A 25322-nucleotide genomic window follows, 5' to 3' on the forward strand; every position below is an offset into this window, starting at 1 on the left:
AGTAGTGGTGCCTAGTTGGGGGTGATTGGGACCATGTCGCTTGTTGGGTTCTCTTTTATTTTGGCGCCGTAGTCGGGCCATGAGTGTTTGGATGATGTAATGTTATTTATGTACTTGATTGACGTGGCGAGTGTAAGCCAACTATGTTATCTCCCCTTTATGATTTATATTACATGGGATGTTGTGAAGATTGCCTAACTTGCGACATATGCCTTCAATGTGATTATGCCTCTAAGTCGTGCCTCGACACGTGGGAGATATAGTCGCATCGAGGGTGTTATAAGTTGGTAATCAGAGCCTTCCCCGACCTTAGGAGCCCCATTGCTTGATCGTTTTTAGCGGCCGAGTTGTGTCTAGAAAAATGTTTTGAGTCATTTAGGAATTACATATCGGAGAGTTTAGGAATTCTTTTTTACTTCCCAGTCTCCTCATCGCTCTGGTAAGGCATCCTGACGTAGAGTTTTGACTCTTCTCGTCTCAAATTTCACTAAATTTTTTTTAGGATCACGCGGGTATCTTGGAATCGTTCCGATGGTTTTATGATGAGAACATTGTCTTGGTGCCTCCTGTCAGGGGTTTAGTGGAAGTGTCCCGGGGAGTTGAGCTCCGAGGTGTTGTCATCATAATTTTATCGTTGCAGTTCTGGAATACCTGAGTCTAGTACGCCGACATCGAAAATCTCTTTTATGCAGTTCGTTGGTGAGATAACCTCGACGCCACCTAGTACTGGGGCGGGAGTTCGGGAGTATCACCATAACTTGTATAACGGATGCTTTTCGAAGGTTGAGGTAGATGGTTTCCGAAGGTTTCTTGGTTATGTGTTGAAGGATGGATACAGCTGGATGTAGGATTTGCTAGTTTGGGTGAGATATTATGCTTCCCCTGTATCCCCAACACCTGATTGCATAACCGGAAAGGTTCGGGAGTTTCATAGGTGGGAATTCTAGTAGCTCTAGTTCTTCTTCCACGGATATTGGTTTGAGATTGGGATTTCTTACCGATTATTCGTTCCTGATCCGTAGCTTGTTGAATTATTTCTCTACCTTAATTCTACGTGGCTTCTCAATTTATGGATATGTGACCATTTCAAGAGGAATGCATTCGTTCATTTTGTTCGAATGTGAAGACTATATGTTGCAATTTTCATTCCGTTGGATTCAGCTTCAATATTTATCTATAAATGTGCTAATGGACGTCAACCTCTTCAGGATGGCTCCTCCAACGCGCACGACTCCGAATCCTGATCCGCCACCACCTCCACCTCCTCCAAAGGCATGGCAAGCTGTGATGGCCGCAACCAATGCAAACACACAGTTGATCATGCAAATTCTTCAAGAGCGCAATCAAGGCAACCAAGGGAATCAAGGCAGCAATCAGAATCACTTTGCTACACTCAACCAGTTCCTTGCTAACGGGCCAAAGACTTTCAGCAATTGTGTTGAGGCAACCGATGCTGACGATTGGCTTGTGGATCTGTGCAAGCATTTCGAGTGCAGTAACGTCATGCCTGAGGACTTTGTTAAGTTCGCTTCCTTCCAACTCAAAGATCAAGCTGCAGAATGGTTCCAGCAGTACAAGGACTCCAGAGGTGGACGTGTTATCACTTGGGATGATTTCCGTCGAGATTTCCGAGCTCATCATATTCCGCAGAGCGTGGTTCAAAGCAAGCGTGAGGAATTCCGCAATCTGGAGCAAGGCTCTTTGTCTGTCTATGACTACAACAAGTTGTTTCAGAAGCTCGCCCGCTTTGCCAAGCAGGACGTCCCTGATGAGAAGAGCATGATATACCAGTTTAGGGGTGGTCTCAGAGAAGAAATTCAGCTGGCTCTTGTTCTCTTCGAGCCCTTGAGATACGATGAGTTCTACAACATGGCATTGAAGCAAGAGGCTGCTCAGTTGAGGTGTGATGCTTCCAAGAAGCGAGTCAGAGATGTTACTCCTTCTTCCTCTACTCAAGTGACCAAGCAGCAGAAGTATTGGCTTCCTCCTCCTCCGTTCCGTCAGCCGTATCAGCAGAAGAGCAAAGGTGGCAGTGGTTCTTCCCACCCACCCAACCTTGGCTTTCAGAACGAGACTTCGTCTCAAGCTCCAAGATCGAGTGCTCCATACCACCGTCCGCTTTCAGAGGTCACGTGCAACAAGTGCCAATAGAAGGGTCACTATGCCAACAAGTGTTTCAACCAGAGGCGTCTTCCTCCTCCTCCTCCTGTCAGATCGACAAGTACAGCTGTGGTCAAGCATAACCCCAAGCACGCCAAGGTCAACTTGATGAATGCAGCTCAGGCAGAGGACTCATCAGATGTGATCATGGGCAACCTTCCTGTTAATGATATTCCAGCTAAAGTTCTTTTTGACACTGGTGCATCGCATTGCTTCATCTCGAGACCGTTTACAAATAGGCATGATTTGGTTTCACAAGTTTTGCCTAGTCCTTTAGCAGTTGTCTCTCCCGATAAGCGCATGCATGCTAACTCCATCGTTCCGGATGTTTCTATCACTTTGGGTGACTACAAGTTCTTGGCTTCTCCAACGGTTCTTGGTAACTCGGATATTGATCTTATTCTCGGAATGGATTGGCTTTCTAAGCACAAGGCAAATCTTGATTGTGCTGCCAGGCAGATTCAATTGACTCATTCGTCTGAGGATGTAATTGTCTTTGCCGCTCGAGATGATATCATCCGTCTGTTTTCTCTCAATGAGAAGGGTGAACTCGACGCCATCTCTCAAATTTCAGTCGTTTGCGAATACCAAGACGTCTTTCCAGAAGAGCTTCCTGGAATGCCAACGCACCGGCCAGTTGAATTCGTTATTGATCTTGAGCCTGGCACGGAACCTGTGTGCAAATGTCCTTACAAGCTCGGACCTAAAGAGTTGAAGGAGCTGAAGAAGCAACTCGATATTCAAGAGAAAATGGGTCTCATCCGGCCTAGTTCTTCTCCGTGGGGTTGTGGTGTTCTTTTTGGGAAGAAGAAGGATGGAACGGACCGACTTTGTGTTGATTACCGTCAAGTGAACAAGAAGACCATCAAGAACAAATACCCACTTCCCAACATCAATGAGCTGTTCGAACAACTCAAAGGTGCCCAAGTATTCTCCAAGCTTGATCTCCGTATGGGTTATCATCAGATTCATATCCGTGAGCAAGATATTCCCAAGACGGCTTTCAGGACAAGCTTTGGTTCATATGAATACACTGTCATGTCTTTTGGCCTCGTCAACGCTCCTCCGACCTTCTCTCGCATGATGAACTTCATCTTCAATGCCTACACCAATGACTTCGTTTTGGTCTATCTCGATGACATTCTGGTTTTCTCCAAGAACAAGGAAGATCATGCCAAGCACTTGCGTTTGGTTCTCGATAAGCTCAGGGAACATCAGTTCTACGCCAAGTTCTCCAAGTGTGAATTTTGGCTCGATGAGGTTCTTTATCTTGGTCATATCATCTCTGCCAAGGGCATTGCCGTGAATCCTGAGAAGGTGTCTGCAATTGTGAATTGGGAACCTCCTCAGAACGTGAAGCAACTCCGTAGCTTCCTCGATCCCGCAAGCTACTGCCAAAGATTCGTTGAAAACTTTTCTAAGATCGCGAAGCCTCTCTCAAATCTTCTTCAGAAGCACGTCAAGTACGTTTGGTCTCCGGAGTGTGACATTGCTTTCAACACTTTGAAAGAGAAATTGATCACTGCTCCAGTTCTGACTCCGCCTGATGAATCCAAGCCGTACGAGGTCTTTTGTGATGCCTCTCTCCAAGGTCTTGGCGCAGTATTGATGCAAGAGAAAAAAGTTGTTGCTTATACATCTCGCCAGTTGAAGCCTAATGAGAAGAACTACCCCACTCATGATCTTGAGTTGGCGGCAGTTGTGCATGCTCTTTTGACTTGGAGACATCTTCTATTGGGAAGAAAAGTGGACATTTTCACTGATCACAAGAGTCTCAAGTACATCTTCACTCAGCCTAATCTCAACCTCAGGCAAACTCGATGGGTCGAAATGATTCAAGAGTATAATCCGAGTATCGAGTATACTCCAGGAAAGGCCAATGTGATTGCTGACGCATTGAGCAGGAAGGCTTACTGCAACAGTCTGATTCTTAAGCCTTATCAACCCGAGCTTTGTGAAGCTTTCCGCAAACTTAATCTGCAAGTTGTTCCTCAAGGATTCCTCGCCAACCTTCAAGTCTCTCCTACCTTGGAAGACCAGATTCGCCAAGCCCAGCTTCTTGATGCTATGGTGAAAAAGGTGAAGATTGGGATTGCCAAGAGTCAGTCCAAGTACAAGTGCTACCGCCTTGATGACAAGGACACTCTCTTCTTCGAGGATCGTATTGTTGTACCCAAAGGTGAACTTCGTAAAGTGATCATGAACGAGGCTCACAATTCTCTCCTCTCCATCCACCCTGGGAGCACGGAGATGTATCAGGACCTCAAGCAAGCTTATTGGTGGACTCGAATGAAGCGCGAGATTGCTCAATTCGTGAATGAATGTGATGTCTGCAGAAGAGTGAAGGCAGAACACCAAAGGCCAGCAGGTCTCCTCCAACCTCTTGCCATTCCAGAATGGAAGTTTGACCACATTGAAATGGACTTCGTGACTGGGTTTCCAAAGTCCAAGCGTGGCAATGATGCTATATTCGTTGTCATCGACAAACTCACCAAAGTGGCTCATTTTCTGCCTATAAAAGAGTCGATCACTGCAGCTCAATTGGCGGAACTCTATATCTCTCGTATTGTCTCTCTGCACGGTATTCCACAAGTTATCTCTTCAGACCATGGCAGCATCTTTACCTCAAAGTTTTGGGATTCTTTTCAGAAGGCCATGGGCACCAACATCCGCTTCAGCACAGCTTTCCATCCTCAAACTAGCGGTCAAGTCGAGCGTGTCAACCAGATTCTTGAAGATATGCTCAGGGCTTGTGTGATCTCTTTCAGCATGAAGTGGGAGGATTGTCTTCCTTATGCTGAATTCTCCTATAACAACAGTTTTCAAGCAAGTTCGGGCAAGGCCCCATTTGAAATTCTGTATGGCAGGAAGTGCCGTACCCCTCTCAACTGGTCTGAAACCGGTGAACGTCAGCTTTTGGGTAATGACTTAATCACAGAGGCAGAAGAAATGTGCAAAGTCATTCGAGATAACCTCAAAGCAGCCCAATCCCGTCAGAAGAGCTACTATGATAGTAAGCACCGTGATTTGGCTTTTGAGATCGGAGATCATGTTTACCTCCGCGTCTCTCCTATGAAAGGTACTCGTCGCTTTAGTATCAAAGGGAAGCTTGCCCCTAGATACGTGGGACCTTTCAAGAGTGTCAGCAAGAGAGGCGACCTCGCCTATCAGCTCGAGCTTCCTTCAAACTTTGCAAATGTTCATGACGTGTTCCATGTCCTTCAAGACTCCTGACCGCACCGTCAACTTTGAGGACATTGAGCTCCAAGAAGATCTCTCTTATCGTGAGCACCCAGTTGCTATTCTCGAAGAGACTGAACGCAAGACTCGCAACAAGTCAATCAAATTTCTCAAAGTCAAGTGGTCACACCATTCCGACCATGAAGCTACCTGGGAACGCGAGGATCACCTCCGTTCTGAGTACCCGGCATTCTTTCAGTCCTAGATCTCGGGACGAGATCCTTTCGTAGTGGTGGAGTGTTGTAACACCCCGGATGTAACTTTCCCAATTTGTACTCCAACTCTTGCCGTTTCCGGTGTTAAGTTATATTTATTTCCCCGGGTTCAGGTCTTTGTCTCAGTGTGTTGTTATCGTTGTCATGCATCTCATATAATTTCATCATGTGCATTGCATTTGCATACGTGTTCGTCTCAGGCATTCGAGCATTTTCCCCGTTGTCCGTTTTACATTCCGGCGCTTCGTTCTCCTCCGGTGGTCATTTCTAGCTTTCTTTCGTGTGTGGGGATTAAACATTTCCGGATTGGACCGAGACTTGCAAAGCGGCCTTGGTTTACTATCGGTAGACCGCCTGTCAAGTTTCGTACCATTTGGACTTCGTTTGATACTCCAACGGTTAACCGAGGGACCGAAAAGGCCTCGTGTGTGTTGCATCCCAACACCCCTCCAATTTGGTCCAAAACCCACCTAACTCTGCTCCATCATCTAGATCATTCGATCACGATCGCGTGGCCGAAAACCGCACCCCATTTGGACTCTCCTAGCTCCCTCTACCTATAAAATAGCATCTCCCCCGAAATTTCCGGATCAAATCCACCCTAGACCTAGATCCCCCTCCTCTTCGCGCAGCCGGTCGTGCCCGCCCGCCGCTGGACGAAAAATCCCGCCGCCACCGCCACCACGTGGCAGCCTCCCATTCGCCCGCGCGTCACGCCCAGTTCCCCGCGCCGCCACCCGCGTCCCCGGCCCGCAGGGCCCAGGCGGGGCCCTCCCCGGCCCGCGGCCGCCCGCCTCCACCGGTTCGCCCGCGCCGCCCGACGCCGCTCCACCGCACGCCGGCGTCGCGTGCCTCGCCGACACGAGGTCCGGCCGCCGCACGCACCCGCGGGCCGGCGACCCAACTCCGGCGCCCACCTCCGCCGCCCCGCGCCCGTCCTCCTCCGCCGCCCCCGCGCCCGTCCTCTCCTCCGGCAAGCTCCGTCTGCCCTCTACTTCGGGCTCTGGTGAAGGCCCCCAGCGAACCTCGGATTGCGTGCCCGATCCAGATCCGTGAAGAGTAAACCCTGATCCGGAGGTTGTTATTTTCATCTAAGTCCCTAAAATGCCGATCCATATGCTCCTGTTCGCAGCTCCATAACTTTGCATCCGTAGCTCCAATTCATGCATATAGCATATCAAAATGTTCATCTCAGAGAGTACATCATTTCATTCCATTGCATCATTTTCATTTGAGCTCATCTTGATGCCCGAAATTCTGTTAGAATAGGGCTACTTGAGTTAATTGTCAGATCTGCTACTCCGTTTAGCTTTTTGTCATTTTTGCCATGATTAATGTGTGCATGCTATGCCCTGATGCTCTACATGTATTTGTTAAGGGTTTTGTCATCTTTCCAGAGGTGCAACCCATGTATTTTTGTGATGTGTATGGTGACTTGTGCAAGCTTGCAAAGTGGTGCACTTGCTAATTCTGTTTTCAGGGACTTAGTAATATCACTAAGTCCTGGAGCTGTTTATCTCATGTTGTCATATGTTCATGTTGTTTCCTAGTGATCCGTGCCTCTTTTGAGGATGATCAGTAAGGATGTTTTGTTAATATTGTAGTGCTCTATCCATAGATGTCTTTGTTTGCAATTATGGAGCACCCTAGCTTGAGTCAATCGAGCTCTACTTTTGCTACTTTGTGAATCTGGGCAGATTGTCAACTTGTTTGCAATTTTGCCGGTGATGTTGTAGTTGATCCGTGCATGCTATGCTATTGTTCTTGCCATGTATAGCTTGCATTTTGTGCTTTCTTGATGGATGTATGCTTGTCTTTCCATGACTTGCACTGTAGTGAGTGCATCGAGCTCGTAAACATGCCTACTTGAGTTATATTTCAGCATGTGTCAGTTTTTCACTAAGTCTGAAAACTGATTATGTTTTTGCTATGTTCACATGTTTGCATTTATATTTTCTGATCCCTTTTGGCTCAAGGTCACTAAGGGACTTTTGTTAAGCTATTTGAGTATCTCCATGCCATGCTTTAATTTGCCATTTTCAGGTCCTGTAGCATGTAGTTTTGATGCTCCGAAGAGTGCTACCTGATCTGAAATTCCAGACAAGTGTTAATTTCACAAAGTCTGAGATCTGTTTGTCATATGCATTTTTGCCATGCTTGTTTGAACCTGTTAATGGATGAATTGGCCGTAGCTCAGTGCTAGACTTTTGTTAAGCATCTTGTGTGCATCCCTGCCATGTATTTTTTGTCATGTTTGGGTGCTGTAGCATGTTCATCTCATTGCATTTAGATGGCTACTTGCTGTAGATCGCAGACCGGTGCCATATTTGAATCGCTTGCCATTTCCAAACCGTAACTCCGATTCCGGCGTTATTTATATTGTTTTCAAGCGATTTCATCTCATATTTCCAGTGGCATACTTGGTTTTCCAAGTTGAGGCCAGGTTCATGCATTTCCTGTCATATCTTGCATTTCGCATCCCGCATCGCATCCCGCATAGCATACCATCTTTGCATTGCGTTGTTTGAGTTTGCACGTGGTTGATTGTATCCTTGTTGCTTGTTTGTCTTGTTTGGGTAGAGCCGGGAGACGAGTTCGCTAACAAGGAGCCCGTTGAGTTTGCTTTCGAGGATCCAGTCAACTCTGACAACTGTGCAGGCAAGATGATCATACCCTCGAAATCACTACTATCTTTGCTATGCTAGTTTGCTCGCTCTTTTGCTATGCCAATGCTACAATGCCTACCACTTGCTTTCAAGCCTCCCAAATTGCCATGTCAAACCTCTAACCCACCATTGTCCTAGCAAACCGTTGATTGGCTATGTTACCACTTTGCTCAGCCCTCTTATAGCGTTGCTAGTTGCAGGTGAAGATTGGAGCCCGTTCCTTGTTGGAACATTTATTTACTTGTTGGGATATCATTATATTGCTATGTTATCTTAAAGCATCTATATACTTGGTAAAGGGTGGAAGGCTCGGCCTCTCGCCTAGTGTTTTGTTCCACTCTTGCCGCCCCTAGTTTCCGTCATATCGGTGTTATGTTCCCGGATTTTGCGTTCCTTACGCGGTTGGGTTATAATGGGAACCCCTTGATAGTTCGCCTTGATTAAAGATTTTCCAGCAATGCCCAACATTGGTTTTACCATTTTCCACCTAGCCTTTTCTTTCCCTTGGGTTCTGGAGACTCAAGGGTCATCATTATTTTAACCCCCCGGGCCAGTGCTCCTCTGAGTGTTGGTCCACCTGTCAGCTGCCGGTGGCCACCAGGGGCAACTCTGGGCTGGCCTACCCGTACCTAGGACAACCTGAGTGTGCCCTGAGAAAGAGATATGTGCAGCTCCTATCGGGATTTGTCGGCACATTCGGGCGGTGTTGCTGGTCTTGTTCTAACCTATCAAAGTGTCTTGAGTAACCGAGATATCGAGTCTGATCGGAACGTCTTGGGAGGAGGTCTATTGCTTCGTTGACCGTGAGAGCTTGTCATGGGCTAAGTTGGGACTCCCCTGCAGGGATTGAACTTTCGAAAGCCGTGCCCGCGGTTATGGGCAGATGGGAATTTGTTAATGTCTGGTTGTAGATAACTTGAACCTTAATTGATTAAAATGAATCAACTGAGTGTGTTACCGTGATGGCCTCTTCTCGGTGGAGTCCGGGAAGTGGACACGGTGTTGGAGTTATGTTTGCGCAGGTTGCTCTCTAGTTTCTCGCTCGCGCTTTGCCTCCTCTTCTCGCTCTCTTTTGCGAATAAGTTAGCCACCATACTTGCTAGTCGCTTGCTGCAGCTCCACTCATATTTTTACCTTGCCATACCTTTAAGCTTAAATAGTCTTGATCGCGAGGGTGCGAGATTGCTGAGTCCCTGTGGCTCACAGATTACTATTACACCAGATGCAAGGCCTGATGATTCCGCTCCAGGAGACGCACTGGAGCTCAAGTGGGAGTTCGACGAAGACTCTCAACGTTACTATGTTTCCTTTCCCGATGATCAGTAGTGGTGCCCAGTTGGGGGTGATTGGGACCGTGTCGCTTGTTGGGTTCTCTTTTATTTTGGCGCCGTAGTCGGGCCATGAGTGTTTGGATGATATAATGTTATTTATGTACTTGATTGACGTGGCGAGTGTAAGCCAACTATGTTATCTCCCCTTTATGATTTATATTACATGGGATGTTGTGAAGATTGCCTAACTTGCGACATATGCCTTCAATGCGATTATGCCTCTAAGTCGTGCCTCGACACGTGGGAGATATAGTCGCATCGAGGGTTTTACAACGACGTAGCGCAGACTAGTCCAATGGAGGAGCTGGCCCACGACCTCCTCGCCACTGACAACCGTTTATGTGGGTCATTGGGGCCAACAATGGGGCGCAGCTCCAGCACCGCCTCTGGACATGGCGACCACGGTGAGCGACACGCTCATATCGTCACTAGAAACGGTTGGTTTCAGTTTGCCGAGGGTGGCTTTAGTGCTGTGGCACGACCAATGGTATGTTTGCTTTGTGCCCAAGGTTGCCCCATCAAAGCATTGGGTAGCCAAAATTTTGGTTGAGGTATTGGTTGCCCATGATTTGGACGACATTGGCAAGAAAAATGAACTTGAGTTGGCTAGAGTTCATTGGCATGCCAAAGAAATGGCAATCGTCCAAACAAAGACCAATCTTTGGGTCATGACCAAAATTTTGGTTGAGGCATTGGTTGCCCATGATTTGGCCAACATTGGCAAGAAAAATGAACTAGAGTTGGCTAGAGTTCATTGGCATGCCAAAAAAATGGCAACCATCCAAACAAAGACCAATCTTTTGGTCATGACCAAAAAATTGGCAAGGTGCACTTTGGCCACAATCCAAACACACCCCAACACCCGGCTCGTCGAGGATGCACGGGGCGCCGTGATGCATCCGCGGAGTGGTGTAGCGCGGCCAACTGCATCCTCTGGACCTGAGACCATGCCGGGTCGTCTTGCTTTTCCAATGACATGCGGGGATCGCATGTGAGCAAAGGGCATCTCCAACGTTGCCACGACCGCAGCTGACTACCCTGGCACACCAAAACCCTCGTCCCTCGCGCCGTCACACGGTGCGTTCCCAGCCGGCACCACCTGCCCGCATTCATGCCGTCCGTTCGTATGTCGTCATTAAGAGGCTCGGTGCCCGCGGAACCAACTCCGGCGACTTAATGATGCACCCGGACGCTTGGCCTCACCGGAATGCGCTACTTAAAGCGGCAACGCCCAGCTAACCTCCACACCATAGCGCATCGTCCTTCTACCTGGAACCACATCCGCCATGACCGCAAGCGCGAACGCTCTGCGGGAGAGCTTGTCTTCGGGGATGGAGCTCGAGGTCGCCGCCCTCGCTCAAGTCGCCGCACAAGCGGTGGCCACGCTGGCGGCCGACGATGGGAGCACCGTCAGCCACGCGTCCTACTTGCCGCTGTCCAACGTCCGGCACCGCCGAGGTCAGGGACTCCTCCGAGGATGAGTAGGGCATGGGAGGCGGCAGGGCATGGTGTGCCAACTGGCCGGTCCGTCTCCCGTGTTCTACTTTTCCTCGCCGGAGACCGCACCTTCACTTCACGGGTCTTGAACCCCGCCCCCGTACATGGAGATCACAGATGGAGGACGTCGGTCGCTGCCGTAGAATAGGTTTAGGGTCGGGTTTCTTTTATTTTTTGTCCTATAGAAGTTCGAAATGTAATGAAAATCTGCCGTGTTTGCATTAATCTCGGCCGGTGTATATGAACTTTCACAATAATATACATATTGTAGGAGTACTAGCAAGATGCCCGTGCGTTGCACGGAAGATCCAGATCTTGTGGGAGAAAAGGATGAACGAGGGAAAGCCTTATCTGCAAATGTGGAGAGGACTGTGGGTAAATTGTCATAGTTTCCTTCCTATCCGTTAGATATAGATCAGACGGCCTATATTACAGGATCGGACACATCTTTCTACATCTACGGGAACCTACGAAAGGGTTAACGTAAATTGCCTCTCTCTCTCCTCCCCTGGTTTTCATGGTGGTGGGCCCCTCCCTCCCCCCAATCTACAATCAACAGCTCACACGTTTCACATTGCGTTAATTACATAACTGGGATTACGTAGGTGTAGCATTACTCGTCCTAAAAAACCCAACTAAGCCAACCTCCCAACATATCGCACGGGAAAAGACCCGGCCGTGCCGTTTTAGTCGGGATTACCGGATTACTAGTAGTAGTATCGATGGATCGCGCGAACCAACAGATTTTTTTGAGGGGGCGAAGCACCTAGTTTAAGGCCTCCTTTGGTTCATAGGATAGAAATGTTGTAGGAATAGGAAAATCATAGGAAGTGAGATGACATGCATCTCAATTCCTATAGAGAAAGAGATGTCATTTGATGCATATGATAGGAATTTTCCATTGAGTCTTAGCTAATGTTTTTTTCCTCCAAAATGTGAAGGATTGATTCCTATCCTATATAGGAATAGGAATCCATTCCTACAAACCAAAGGGCCTCAAAGGAAATTTTCCTATGCAAATCCTATCCTATAGAAATCCTATGACATTCCTACAAACCAAAGGAGGCCTAAAAGGAAAAAATGCGGTACATTCACATCACTCATGTCGCGGTCGCATTGCACACCACACACGTTCGGTCCTGTACACAACTCACGCAAACGGAACGCGCTTCGGCTTGCCTCTTCACTGACACGTGGGACTGCACTTGGAGAAACCGACCATGCGCCAAACTCCCCCCACTCATCGCGTGAAAATCTCCCCCCCCCCCACACCCAAAAATTGCCCCCAAATCCGATTCAACCGCCCTTCGGCCAACTAGCCAATAATATTCCCCAAACCCCCTCCCCCCTGTCCCCCTCCACTCCATTCGCTCCGCCAAAGACGCCCTCCCCGCCGCGCCGATACGTCGGCGCCGCGGTTTGGCGATCCTCTCGCTCCCACAGTACGCTCTCGTAGACTGCCGTCCTCTAGCCACGCCGCCACCGCTGGCGACGTTCGTGTGGAGACGCACGGCGGTCAGCTTCTCCCACAGTACACACATTCTAGACTGAGGCCCCGTTCATGTCGGTGTAGCGCTGAATGTTAGCTGATAGACGCTGTTAATATCACTGTTTGCTGAAGTAGTTTACTGTCAATATGCTCTGCTTAAGAAGCTTCCTTGCCCTGTTCTGCACTCAATCTGCTTAGCTGAGATGGCATGCCAAGGCCGATTAGTTGCTAAAATATCCTGCCATATATTTATTGTGACGTAGATTGCCATGGTCTAGTAGCCAATCTGTTAGCTGAAATAGCTCTACACCGTTTTATACTCGATCTTTGTTGCTGTGATGGCCTTTGATAGTTCGATGGCTGTGTGCTCGGCCTCATTGACTGCTGAAACAACCTGCCATAATTTGGCACTCAAATCTATTTGCTGAATTAGCTTTACATATATTTCGTTACTTAGATCTGCTCGTCCAAATATCTTGCCATAGCGTTAGACATCGACCTAGGTATTTTTTCTGGACTTCATAAAAAGCATGTATGTTTTTCCTGTAGTATCTAGTAGAAGAACTAATTTGTATGTCTAACAGATGGACATGACTTGGATAGCTTCTGCTCGAAGATTCTCCGCTGCATATGTCGAGGGGGTTGAAAACTTCATGAACTTTATCAGAGTTGAGTACGATGGTCCGAAATCAGATGTGCTCTACCCGTGTAGCAGTTGTATGAATTCAGTTACAAGACCCCATTTAACTGTGCAAAAATCATCTACACTTGTATGGGATGTCGGTCACATATACTAGGTGGGTTCATCATGGTGAAGCTGTGAACGTCAATGTTATTGACTACGTGGAAGCAGCAGATCACCATCTTGATCTTCCTGATGCTTAGGTGGAAGAGGAGGAGAAGGTGGTGGTGGCGGAGCTAGTGAGTTTGACCAACATTGAAACAATGCTACGAAATGCTCATGCATTCCGTGAACTTTCACCTGCAGAAGGAAAACGGTGGGCCCGCATGTTGGAACAATGCAACGTTGCTGTCACCCCAGGAAATAAGCTGTCAGTATTCTCAGCCATGGTCACCTTTCTTCAGGTGAAGACATCTGAGTGGATGACCAACAAATCATTCGATGCGATGTTGGCTGCTTTCCGCGAATCTTTCCCAGATGCATCTGAGCTGCCACACACCTACAGTAAAATGAAGAATTTCCTTTGTGCAGTTGGAATTGGATATGATATGATCCATGTTTGTAAGAATAATTGTGTTATGTTCCGGAAGGATTATGCCAACTTAAGTGAATGCCCGAAATGCAAATCATCAAGATGGAAAGATGGCGATGCTATGAAGAGGATTCCTCATAATGTTCTGAGACATTATGCAGAGGTTGTTTCATGATGCTGAAACAAGAGAGGATGTACTGTGGCATTCTAGGAACCAGGAGTACAGAGATTAGAATGTAATGAGCCATCCATCTCATGGTAGTGAGTGGAAAAGCTTCAATGATAAACACAAAGAGTTTGCTGCTGACCCGAGAAACATTAGACTTGGCTTAGCTTTAGATGGATTTAACCCATTTGGCCACCAGAGCACCACATATAACATGTGGCCAGTGCTTGTTATCCCTTACAACATGCCTCCAAATGTCTGCACCGAAGAATCAAACTACATGATGGCCTTGCTCATCCCAGGTCCAAAAAGTCCTGGAAAGGATTTTGATTTGTTCATGGAGCCTCTTGTGGAGGAACTTCAACAGCTATGGAAGGGTGTTCTCACTCGAGACCTATATAGCAGCCCACCAGTTGATTTCTTTCTGCGTGCTGCTATAATTTGGTGTATCCATGAGTATCCGGCTTTGGGTACTATGTCAGGGCGAACGACACATGGTTACAATGCATGTGTTCGCTGTGACAGGAATCCGCTATCATACGCAATACTTAGCAAGATCTGTTACATTGGACACCGCCATTTCCTTTCCAAGGACAAGCCGCATCCTAGAAAATACTGAAGACATGTGTTCAATGCAAAGCATGAAAACCGTGATGCGCCAAAGAGGCTCACCGCCGATGAGTTGCAAGTGGAATTAGAGAAGGTCAGGCATATTACACCTGGAAACCATCCTGGTAATGGTAGCGGGAAAAGGAAGCGTGGCAGGGTAGAAGAGAGATTATTGTTTACCCACAGGTCCACTTTGTGGGACTTGGAGTATTGGAAAGATTTGGATCTAAGGCATAATCTTGATGTGATGCACATCGAGAAAAATATATGTGACAGCATTATCGGCACACTTCTTAATATTGAAGGCAAGACGAAAGATACCTTAAAATCTAGGATTGATTTGACACACCTGGGTATCCGAAAGGATTTGCAGGTGCAAGATGAAGGTAAACCACGGGATATGGCACCAGCTGTGTACGTCTTGGACAAGGTAAAAAGAAAAGAATTCTGCGAGGTCCTGTCACGTGTGAGATTCCCACATGGATTTGCTTCCAACCCTGAAAGGAGAGTCAGTGCAGATGGAAACAAGGTACAAGGGTTGAAAACTCATGACTGCCACGTCCTACTTCAAAGGGTTTTACCTGTTATCCTTAGAGGATTGGGCCGCCCTGACTTATACAGAGCAGTTGCAGAGTTGGGACAATTCTTCAGGGAACTCTGTAGTGGGAATATCAGGATAGATGCTTTGGAGCGTCTTAGAGACAAGATACCAACTATCCTATGCGACCTTGAGAAGATATACCCTCCAGCCTTCTTTGATGTGATGGTGCATTTGGCTGTTCATCTACCTGATGAGGCACTACTTAGAGGTCCAGTACAGTATGGCTGGATGTACCCTATTGAAAGGCGGCTAGGCACTTTCAAGGGCTATGTTAGGAACAGAGCTAGACCCGAGGGTTCCATTGCAGAGGCCTACATTGCTACATAAGTGTTGACATTCTGCTCAAAATACATTGAAACAGCTGATCAACTTAGCAAAGAGGTGGGTGAAGACAATCCCGGGCTCAATGTTTTCGATTATTCTGTTCGAGTTACAGGGAAGAGTCGACAAGAGGACAAACCTAAAGATTTGGACAAAATAGTTTGGTATGTGTTGAATAACTGTCCTGAGATACTACCTTATATCAAGTAAGTGCAGTACTGCAGCTTATACATCGTAATCTACTAAACTTGCAGCACATTCTTATATATTTAGATGTTTGACACGATCACTATGTTGTGCAGCATCTACAAAGAGGATTTACTGCCGCAAAATCCAAGAAACATTGACAAACTGGTTATGGCAGGATTTGCGAAATGGTTCAAGAACCATGTAAGCTTTTGAAGTGCACTGTCAGTTTTTTTTAATATATTGAGTACATAAGATGATCGGCTTGTCTATTTTCTAACCATAGGTTAAGAAGATGCGGGAGGATGGGCAGGCAGTTGATGATGCCCTTTACTCACTAGCAATGGGTCCTGATACTCGGGTAAGACATTATGAATCTTGCGTTGTTGGAGATGTGCGCTACAACACCGTTGCACGAGACGAAGGCAGGAAGACACAAAACAGTGCCATCATGAGCACGGATACGTATGACAAAGAGACAACTGAAATGTATGCTAACATAACAAACATTATTCAGTTGCAGTATATCTCCAGTTTCGAGGATCATCGGTGTGTGGTTCTGTTGTGCTGTCATTGGTATAACCTGTTTTCCAGGATCGCAAAACCCAGAGCTGATGATTATTTCAAATCCATCAATGTCAAGGCGGCGTACCAGACCAACGAGCCTTTTATTTTGGCAAATCAAGCAACACAGATATTTTTTTGGAAGACACATTTGCACGTAGCGATGACTGGAGAGTATTGCAAAGGTTTGAGCAGAGGAATCCGTTTAATGAAGTTGCATAACAAGATGATGCTACACTGCTCCTGATGTACAAGATAACACAGATGTTCCTAATATCTTTGAGAACCATCACGTCAATGACGCCGGCGAAAAGATTGTCTGTCGTGCTGTGGACATACAAGAGTTGATCAAGAAGAAGCCAACGTCCGAGGACGTTGAGGACGAAGAAGAAGATGACACCATGGGGAATTACGATTCAAACTGATACACATGGCGAAGATGTTGACGCTGCTGCTACGGATGATGATTACATTTCTTTTGTCGTATTTGCCTGTCAGAAGACGTTTTTTAATCTACTATGTGAAATTATGTTTGCTATGACAACTGAAACCTGATGAACATGTTGTTTAGTATTTTGCTGTGAGAACATCACTTGTTATGTATGCTGATTTGTGTTTGGTGATTGTATGACAACTAAAACATGATGACATTGTTGTCTAGTTGTACTCATATTTGGCTGTGAAACTTGAATTTGATGACATAGTTTGCTGTTGGACTGCAATTTGCTCGACGTCTTCGAATGAGAACAAAGCTGACCCGACAGGGCCTCTGCTATTTATTTATTTGTATGAGCAAAAGGGGATACCCCCTGATTTCCGTTAATAGAAATCTTTAGATGTTCACAACACTACGCCCAGCCTGCTACACAGGTTTCATTCATTACTAGTTTCAGCAAAGTGCTCGTGTCGTAGCCACTGAATACATCACGAGTGCTACATACACTGCAAATAAAGAGACAATCATCCTACAGAGCACATCGATTTTGTCCATTATCTTCACAAGCTCTTTCATCTCCTCATTGCTGTCAAGGCCGTTCAACAGCTGTTGCTTGGCCATGATCAGAGGAACTGCATCTTTAAGCTTCTGCTCTGCATCTTCCTCTTCTTCCGTTCCTTTAGTTACTTGTCCAACACCCCAACCTGCTGGTATTGGGATTCCTTGGCTAACCAAATAATCAGCGTAGTTGCATTCCCCCACATCAGCAACTTCCCAGAAATACAAATCACACGAATCTTCCCTTTTCTGCACGAATCAAATTGGTAGATCATCAACCAAACTATTAAAAAAAACAGCAACTGAAAGCAGCAGAATAACACCTAAACATATTATTACCCCATGATTCGGGCATTTGTAGAAGACTCGGCCAGGGTTGCGGATTGTGGTTGAGACGCGATGGATGACTCTACGTGGTTTGCAGCAGTGGCACCACACAAACGGCAGCAGGTTGCGATGAGCAATCGGCTGCGGTGCGCGTGCCGACGAGGGTGTGATGAGACCCACAGGCGATGGTACGGGTTGTGACTTGGCGCATATATGGTTGTTGCCTGCTGAAGAGTAGGTGGACGAGCAGCCAGCGGACATGGTTGCTGCGGCCAGAGCTTCTGATGCTAGGCAGAGTAAGTAGAGAAGAGGAGAAGCAAACACTGGATATGTCAATTTCATTACTTGCAGAGAAGTTTGATACTTGATAATTGTTTTGAGATATGGAGATGGTGATATTAGAGTCATGCTAGTTGAGTAGTGGTGAATTTGAGAAATACTTGTGTTGAAGTTTGTGATTCCCGTAGCATGCACGTATGGTGAATCGTTATGTGATGAAGTCAGAGCATAATTTATTTATTGATTTCCTTCCTTATGAGTGGCGGTCGGGACGAGCGATGATCTTTTCCTACCAATCTATCCCCCTAGGAGCATGCGCATAATACTTTGTTTCGATAACTAATAGATTTTTGCAATAAGTATGTGAGTTCTTTATGACTAATGTTGAGTCCATGGATTATACGCACTCTCACCCTTCCACCATTGCTAGCCTCTCTAGTACCGCCCAACTTTCACCGGTACCATAAACCCACCACATACCTTCCTCAAAACAGCCACCATACCTACCTATTATGGCATTTCCATAGCCATTCAGAGATATATTGCCATGCAACTTTCCACCGTTCCGTTATTATGACACGCTTCATCATTGTCATATTGCTTGCATGATCATGTAGTTGACATTGTATTTGTGGCAAAGCCACCGTTCATAATTCTTCATACATGTCACTCATGCATCATTGCACATCCCGGTACACCGCCGGAGGCATTCACATAGAGTCATATTTTGTTCTAAGTATTGAGTTGTAATTCTTGAGCTGTAAGTAAATTAAAGTGTGATGATCATCATTATTAGAGCATTGTCCCAATGAGGAAAGGATGATGGAGACTATGATTCCCCCACAAGTCGGGATGAGACTCCGGACAAAAAATAAAAAAAGAGAAAAAAAGAGAAGAGGCCAAAAAAAAGAAGGCCCAAAAAAATGAGAGAAAAAGAGAGAAGGGACACTGTTAGTATCCTTTTTCCACACTTGTGCTTCAAAGTAGCACCATGATCTTCATGATAGAGACTCTCCTATGTTATCACTTTTATATACTAGTGGGAATTTTACGTTATAGAACTTGGCTTGTATATTCCAATGATGGGCTTCCTCAAAATTTCCCTAGGTCTTCATGAGAAAGAAAGTTGGATGCACACCCACTTAGTTCTTTTGTTGAGCTTTCATACACTTATAGCTCTAGTGCATCCGTTGCATGGCGATCCCTACTCACATTGATATCTATTGATGGGCATCTCTATAGCCCGTTGATACGCCTAGTTGATGTGAGACTATCTTCTCCCTTTTTGTCTTCTCCGGTGGCCATCTTCATCATCTTGATGCTCTCCATGACAAGGAGGGAGTAGTTCTCCCTCGGGGCTGAGGGTATGTAGCAGTAGCTATGTGTTTGATCTCTCTCTCGTGTTCTTGAGGTGATACGATCTTGATGTATCGCGAGATTTGCTATTATATTTGGATCCTATGATGTTTTATCCCCCCTCTACTCTCTTGTAATGGATTGAGTTTCCCCTTTGAAGTTATCTTATCAGATTGAGTCTTTAATGATTTGAGAACACTTGATGTATGTCTTGCCGTGCGTATCTATGGTGACAATGGGATATCACGTGATTCACTTGATGTATGTTTTGGTGATCAACTTGCGGGTTCCGCCCATGAACCTATGCATAGGGGTTGGCACACGTTTTCGTCGTGATTGTCCGGTAGAAAGTTTGGGGCACTCTTTGAGGTTCTATGTGTTGGTTGAATAGATGAATCTGAGATTGTGTGATGCATATCGTATAATCATACACATGGATACTTGAGGTGACATTGGAGTATCTAGGTGACATTAGGGTTTTGGTTGATTTGTGTCTTAAGGTGTTATTCTAGTACGAACTCTAGGATAGATTGAATGGAAAGAATAGCTTCGTGTTATTTCACTGTGGACTCTTGAATGATCGATCAGAAAGGATAACTTTGAGGTGGTTTCGTACCCTACCATAATCTCTTCGTTTGTTCTCCGCTATTAGTGACTTTGGAGTAACTCTTTGTTGCATGTTGAGGGATAGTTATATGATCCAATTATGTTATTATTGTTGAGAGAACTTGCACTAGTGAAAGTATGAACCCTAGGCCTTGTTTCAACGCATTGCAATACCGTTTACGCTCACTTTTATCATTAGTTACCTTGCTGTTTTTATATTTTCAGATTACAAAAACCTATATCTACCATCCATATTGCACTTGTATCACCATCTCTTCGCCGAACTAGTGCACCTATACAATTTACCATTGTATTGGGTGTGTTGGGGACACAAGAGACTCTTTGTTATTTGGTTGCAGGGTTGTTTGAGAGAGACCATCTTCATCCTACGCCTCCCACGGATTAATAAACCTTAGGTCATCCACTTGAGGGAAATTTGCTACTGTCCTACAAACCTCTGCACTTGGAGGCCCAACAACATCTACAAGAAGAAGGTTGTGTAGTAGACATCAAAGCTCAACAAAAGAAGCTAAGTGGGTGTGCATCCAACTTGCTTGCTCATGAAGACCTAGGGCAATTTGAGGAAGCCCATCATTGGAATATACAAGCCAAGTTCTATAATGAAAAATTCCCACTAGTATATGAAAGTGAGGAAATGAGAGACTCTCTACTATGAATATCATGGTGCTACTTTGAAGCACAAGTGTGGCAAAAGGATAGTAGCATTGTCCCTTCTCTCTTTTTCTCTCATTTTCATTTTTTATTTGGGCCTTCTCCCTTTTTTTGTCCTTTTTTTAATTTCGTCCAGAGTCTCATCCCGACTTGTGGGGGAATCATAGTCTCCATCATCCTTTCCTCACTGGGACAATGCTCTAATAATGATGATCATCACACTTCTTTTTACTTACAACTCAAGAATTACAACTCAATACTTAGAACAAAATATGACTATATGTGAATACCTCTGGCGGTGTACCGGGATAATGAATCAAGAGTGACATGTATGAAAGAATTATGAACGGTGGATTTGCCACAAATACGATGTCAACTACCTGATCATGCAAAGCAATATGACAATGATGAAGCGTGTCATAGAAAACAAAACGGTGGAAAGTTGCATGGCAATATATCTCGGAATGGCTATGGGAATGCCATAATAGGTAGGTATGGTGGCTGTTTTGAGGAAGGTATATGCTGGGTTTATGGTACCGGCAAAAGTTGCGCGGTACTAGAGAGGCTAGCAAATGGTGGAAGGTTGAGGGTGCGTATAATCCATGGACTCAACATTAGTCATGAAGAATTCACATACTTATTGCAAAAATCTATTAGTTATCGAAACAAAGTACTACGCGCATGCTCCTAGGGGGGTAGATTGGTAGGAAAAGACCATCGCTTGTCCCCGACCGCCACTCATAAGGAAGGCAATCAATAAATAAATTATGCTCCGACTTCATCACATAATGTTTCACCATACGTGCATGCTACGAGAATCACAAACTTCAACACAAGTATTTCTCAAATTCACAACTACTCAACTAGCATGACTCTAATATCACCATCTCCATATCTCAAAACAATCAAGTATCAAACTTCTCTTAGTATTCAATGCACTTACATGAAAGTTTTTATTATTGCCATGTTGTTCTAAAGGAATCTCAAAATAATATAAGTGAAGCATGAGAGATCAATTATTTCTATAAAATAGAACCACCGTCGTGCTCTAAAAGATACAAGTGAAGCACTAGAGCAAAAACTATATAGCTCAAAAGATATAAGTGAAGCACATAGAGTATACTAGTAAATTCCAATTCATGTGTGTCTCTCTCAAAAGGTGTGTACAGTAAGGATGATTGTGTTAAACTAAAAGCAAAGACTCAAATAATACAAGACGCTCCAAGCAAAACACATATCATGTGGCGAATAAAAATATAGCTCCAAGTAAAGTTACCGATAGACGAAGACGAAAGAGGGGATGCCTTCCGGGGCATCCCCAAGCTTAGGATTTTTGGTGTCATTTTATTTTATGTTGGGGTGCCATGGGCATCCCCAAGCTTAGGCTCTTGCCACTCCTTGTTCCATAATCCATCAAATCCTTACCCAAAACTTGAAAACTTGACAACACAAAACTTAAATAGAAAATCTCATGAGCTCCGTTAGCGAAAGAAAACAAAACACCACTTCAAGGTACTGTAATGAACTCATTATTTATTTATATTGGTGTTAATATACTGTATTCCAACTTCTCTATGGTTTATAAACTCTTTTACTAGCCATAGATTCATCAAAATAAGCAAACAACACATGAAAAACAGAATCTTTAAAAAACAGAACAGTCTGTAGTAATCTATAGCTAATGCAAACTTCTGAAACCCCCAAAATTCTAAAATAAATTGCTGTATGTGAGGAATTTATCTATTAATCATCTGCAAAAATAATTAACTAAATAGCACTCTGCAATAAAAAATGGCAGCAATTCTCGCGAGCCCTAAAGTTTCTGTTTTTTATAGCAAGATCAAAAAGACTTTCCCCCAAGTCTTCCCAATGGTTCTACTTGGCACAAACACTAATTAAACACAAAAAAACACAACTGAGGGAGTCCTGGATTAGGGGGTGTATGGATGGCCGGACTATACCTTCAGCCGGACTCCTGGACTATGAAGATACAAGATTGAAGACTCCGTCCCGTGTCCGGAAGGGACTTTCCTTGGCGTGGAAGGCAAGCTTGGCGATACGGATATGTAGATCTCCTACCATTGTAACCGACTTTGTGTAACCCTAACCCTCTCTGGTGTCTACATAAACCGGAGGGTTTTAGTCCGTAGGACAACATACACAACAACAATCATACCATAGGCTAGCTTCTAGGGTTTAGCCTCTCCGATCTCGTGGTAGATCTACTCTTGTACTACCCATATCATAAATATTAATCAAGCAGGACGTAGGGTTTTACCTCCATCGAGAGGGCCCGAACCTGGGTAAAACTTCGTGTCCCTTGCCTCCTGTTACCATCCGGCCTAGACACACAGTTCGGGACCCCCTACCCGAGATCCGCCGGTTTTGACACCGACATTGGTGCTTTCATTGAGAGTTCCTCTGTGTCGTCACCATCAGGAAGGATGCCTCGCCCCATCTTTAAAGACGGCACCATTGCTAAGGGAGCTTTGTCTGTCGGCCAAACCCTTCGGCTAGGTGGTTTTCTTATGACCGCCTGTTCGGCTTCTGCGCCGACGATGACCTCTCGAGCCATCGAAAACAATCTTCATGTCAGCTCGGAACTCGCCGAGCAGTTAGATCCAATGGAGCTTGTCAGATTTCGGGTTCTGGCAGACCCTTGAGGTTCGAACACTGGGGTGCGCGCGGAGATTTCGCCTTCTACCTACCTGCCCCCTCCGCCTCGCTAAGATCTAAGCTATGGAAAGAACAGCGCAAGAGACACAGGGTTTATACTGGTTCGGGCCACCGTTGTGGTGTAATACCCTACTCCAGTGTGTGGTGTGGTGGATTGCCTCTTGGGCTGATGATGATGAACCATACAAGGAAGAACAGCCTCGCGAGGGTCTGTTCTTGGCTGAGGGGATGAACTGCTAGGAGGAGTTCAGTCACCCTTCTCTCTCTCTCTCTTCTCGATTCTCTCTCCGATTTCCATCCCTCTACCCTGGGGGTGGCTAGTCCTATTTATAGGCAAAGGCCTGGGCCTCTTCCCAAATATTGAGCGGGAAGGGCGCCAACAATGGGCCATTTTTAAGGGGAACATCTGGTACACTTATCCTGACTAAAGTTGGTCCTCGCCTGCCAAAGGCTCTGGTGGTGACGCTGGCTTGGGCTCCACAATGACTTCCTCCCTGCCGTTGGACTGGTCTTGGTCTTGTTGCACCGAAACGGGTGCCTTTGCTTGATGCTCTCGCCTGCGCTTGCTCCCGTTGCACCAAAGAGGAAAGGAGGACACTGTGCGGGCTGGCGCCCGCCTGGCACCCTTGGTTGTCATGGCTTGCGTCATGGGCACCTCGTGAGGTACCCCGCCTTGATCTCTCCGCCTCCTCATGAGCCAGCCTGACGAGGCCGTGCCTGAGGAAGCTCCGTGTCGTCCGCCCCGCGAGGCTTGGCCCCTCGCGAGGGTCTTGGGTCTGTGTTGATGAAGACGGGCCGTGCTGGGCCCCCTTTGAGCCACGCCGCAGGCCGCAGGCAGGCAAGTCTGGGGACCCCCGTTCCCAGAACGCCGACAGTAGCCCCCGGGCCCAAGGCGCGCCTGGACTTGGCCGTGCAGGGAGGCGAAAGGGCAAGGGCGAAGCGCCGCGGGCCCTAACAGCCTGCAGCCTTGGGCGCCGCATGGCGGTTGATTGGGCATGGGCGGCACTGTTCCCCCACGCCCCCCTTATTTTGCGCCATGCTAGGCGGACTCGTAGTCGTACACAGCCGCTCCCCTTTCTGTTGCTCGAGCGCCCTCTGTCCTTCCTCCGCTCGAACTCCAGCTTCTGTTTTCAACCCAATCTCGAACCTCCCCCCTTCCCATCGCCATGGCTTCGACGAATAAGGGAAGAGGGAAGAAACCCATGCCTCCGCCTTGCTCGCCGCCGTTGGCGGCCCCCGCCGAGAGCTTCAGCAAGGTCAGCTCGGCTCTGGCCACTATCTTCAACGAATGCGGGAGGACGATGGCCTGGCCCGCGTCTCACTTCTCCATCAACAGGATAGTCACCGATGTCCAGTATTTCGCCGACGCCCTGTGGGCGGGTCTGGTTCCCCCCTTTTCTGATTTCTTCAATGCCGTGCTTTCCCACTATCAGATCCACATGATGCATCTGGGTCCTGAATCCATCACCCTTCTTTTGGTCTTCGCCTTTGTTTGCGAGGCAATGATGGGCATCCTTCCTTCGGTTGCCTTGCTGCGCCACTTCTTCTCTCTGCGTCTTATCGACCCTACCCAATGCTCGGCGTGCGTGAGCTTCGCTGCCGTGTCTGAGACAGCGGCCTCAGGGATTGACTTCAGGCTCCCTCCGCCTGCGGCTGGGTTCCGTGAGCGGTGGCTCTATGTGGATGTAGGGGTGCCCAGCCCCCTGCTATTGGAGCCAACTTCGCCTCCTGTCCCCAATTCGGGCTGGGGCCAGGAGACGCTTGAGAGCCCACGGCTCGTCTTCGTCTGGCACCGCTTCGCGTTCTTGAGGTCGCTTGGCATGACAGTGCCCAAGGTGGTGAAGGAGTTCCTGCTACGCCGCGTTGCTCCTCTCCAACGCCACTCCCGCCGAATGTGGGCCTTCAGCGGGCGTGATGATCGTACGAGGCTCCAGGAAGAGGACCTGACGCCCGAAGTGCTGAGGACAGCGCTCTTGATCCTGACTGAGGACCCCAACCCTGGCAGCATCCAGCAAGGAGGGGCCTTGCTGTACCTCTGCCAGAACAGGGTTGATTTTTTGAATCAGAGGCCTATCTTTGATGAGTGGGGGCCGCGCCCCGCCGGGCTCCAGGGGCCTCGCAAGAACCCAATGATGGTGACTGCCCTTCCAGTC

Source organism: Triticum urartu, chromosome 7A, assembly GCF_056163025.1.
Source record: "Triticum urartu cultivar PI428250 chromosome 7A, HENAU_Tu73, whole genome shotgun sequence".
Lineage (NCBI taxonomy): Eukaryota > Viridiplantae > Streptophyta > Magnoliopsida > Poales > Poaceae > Triticum > Triticum urartu.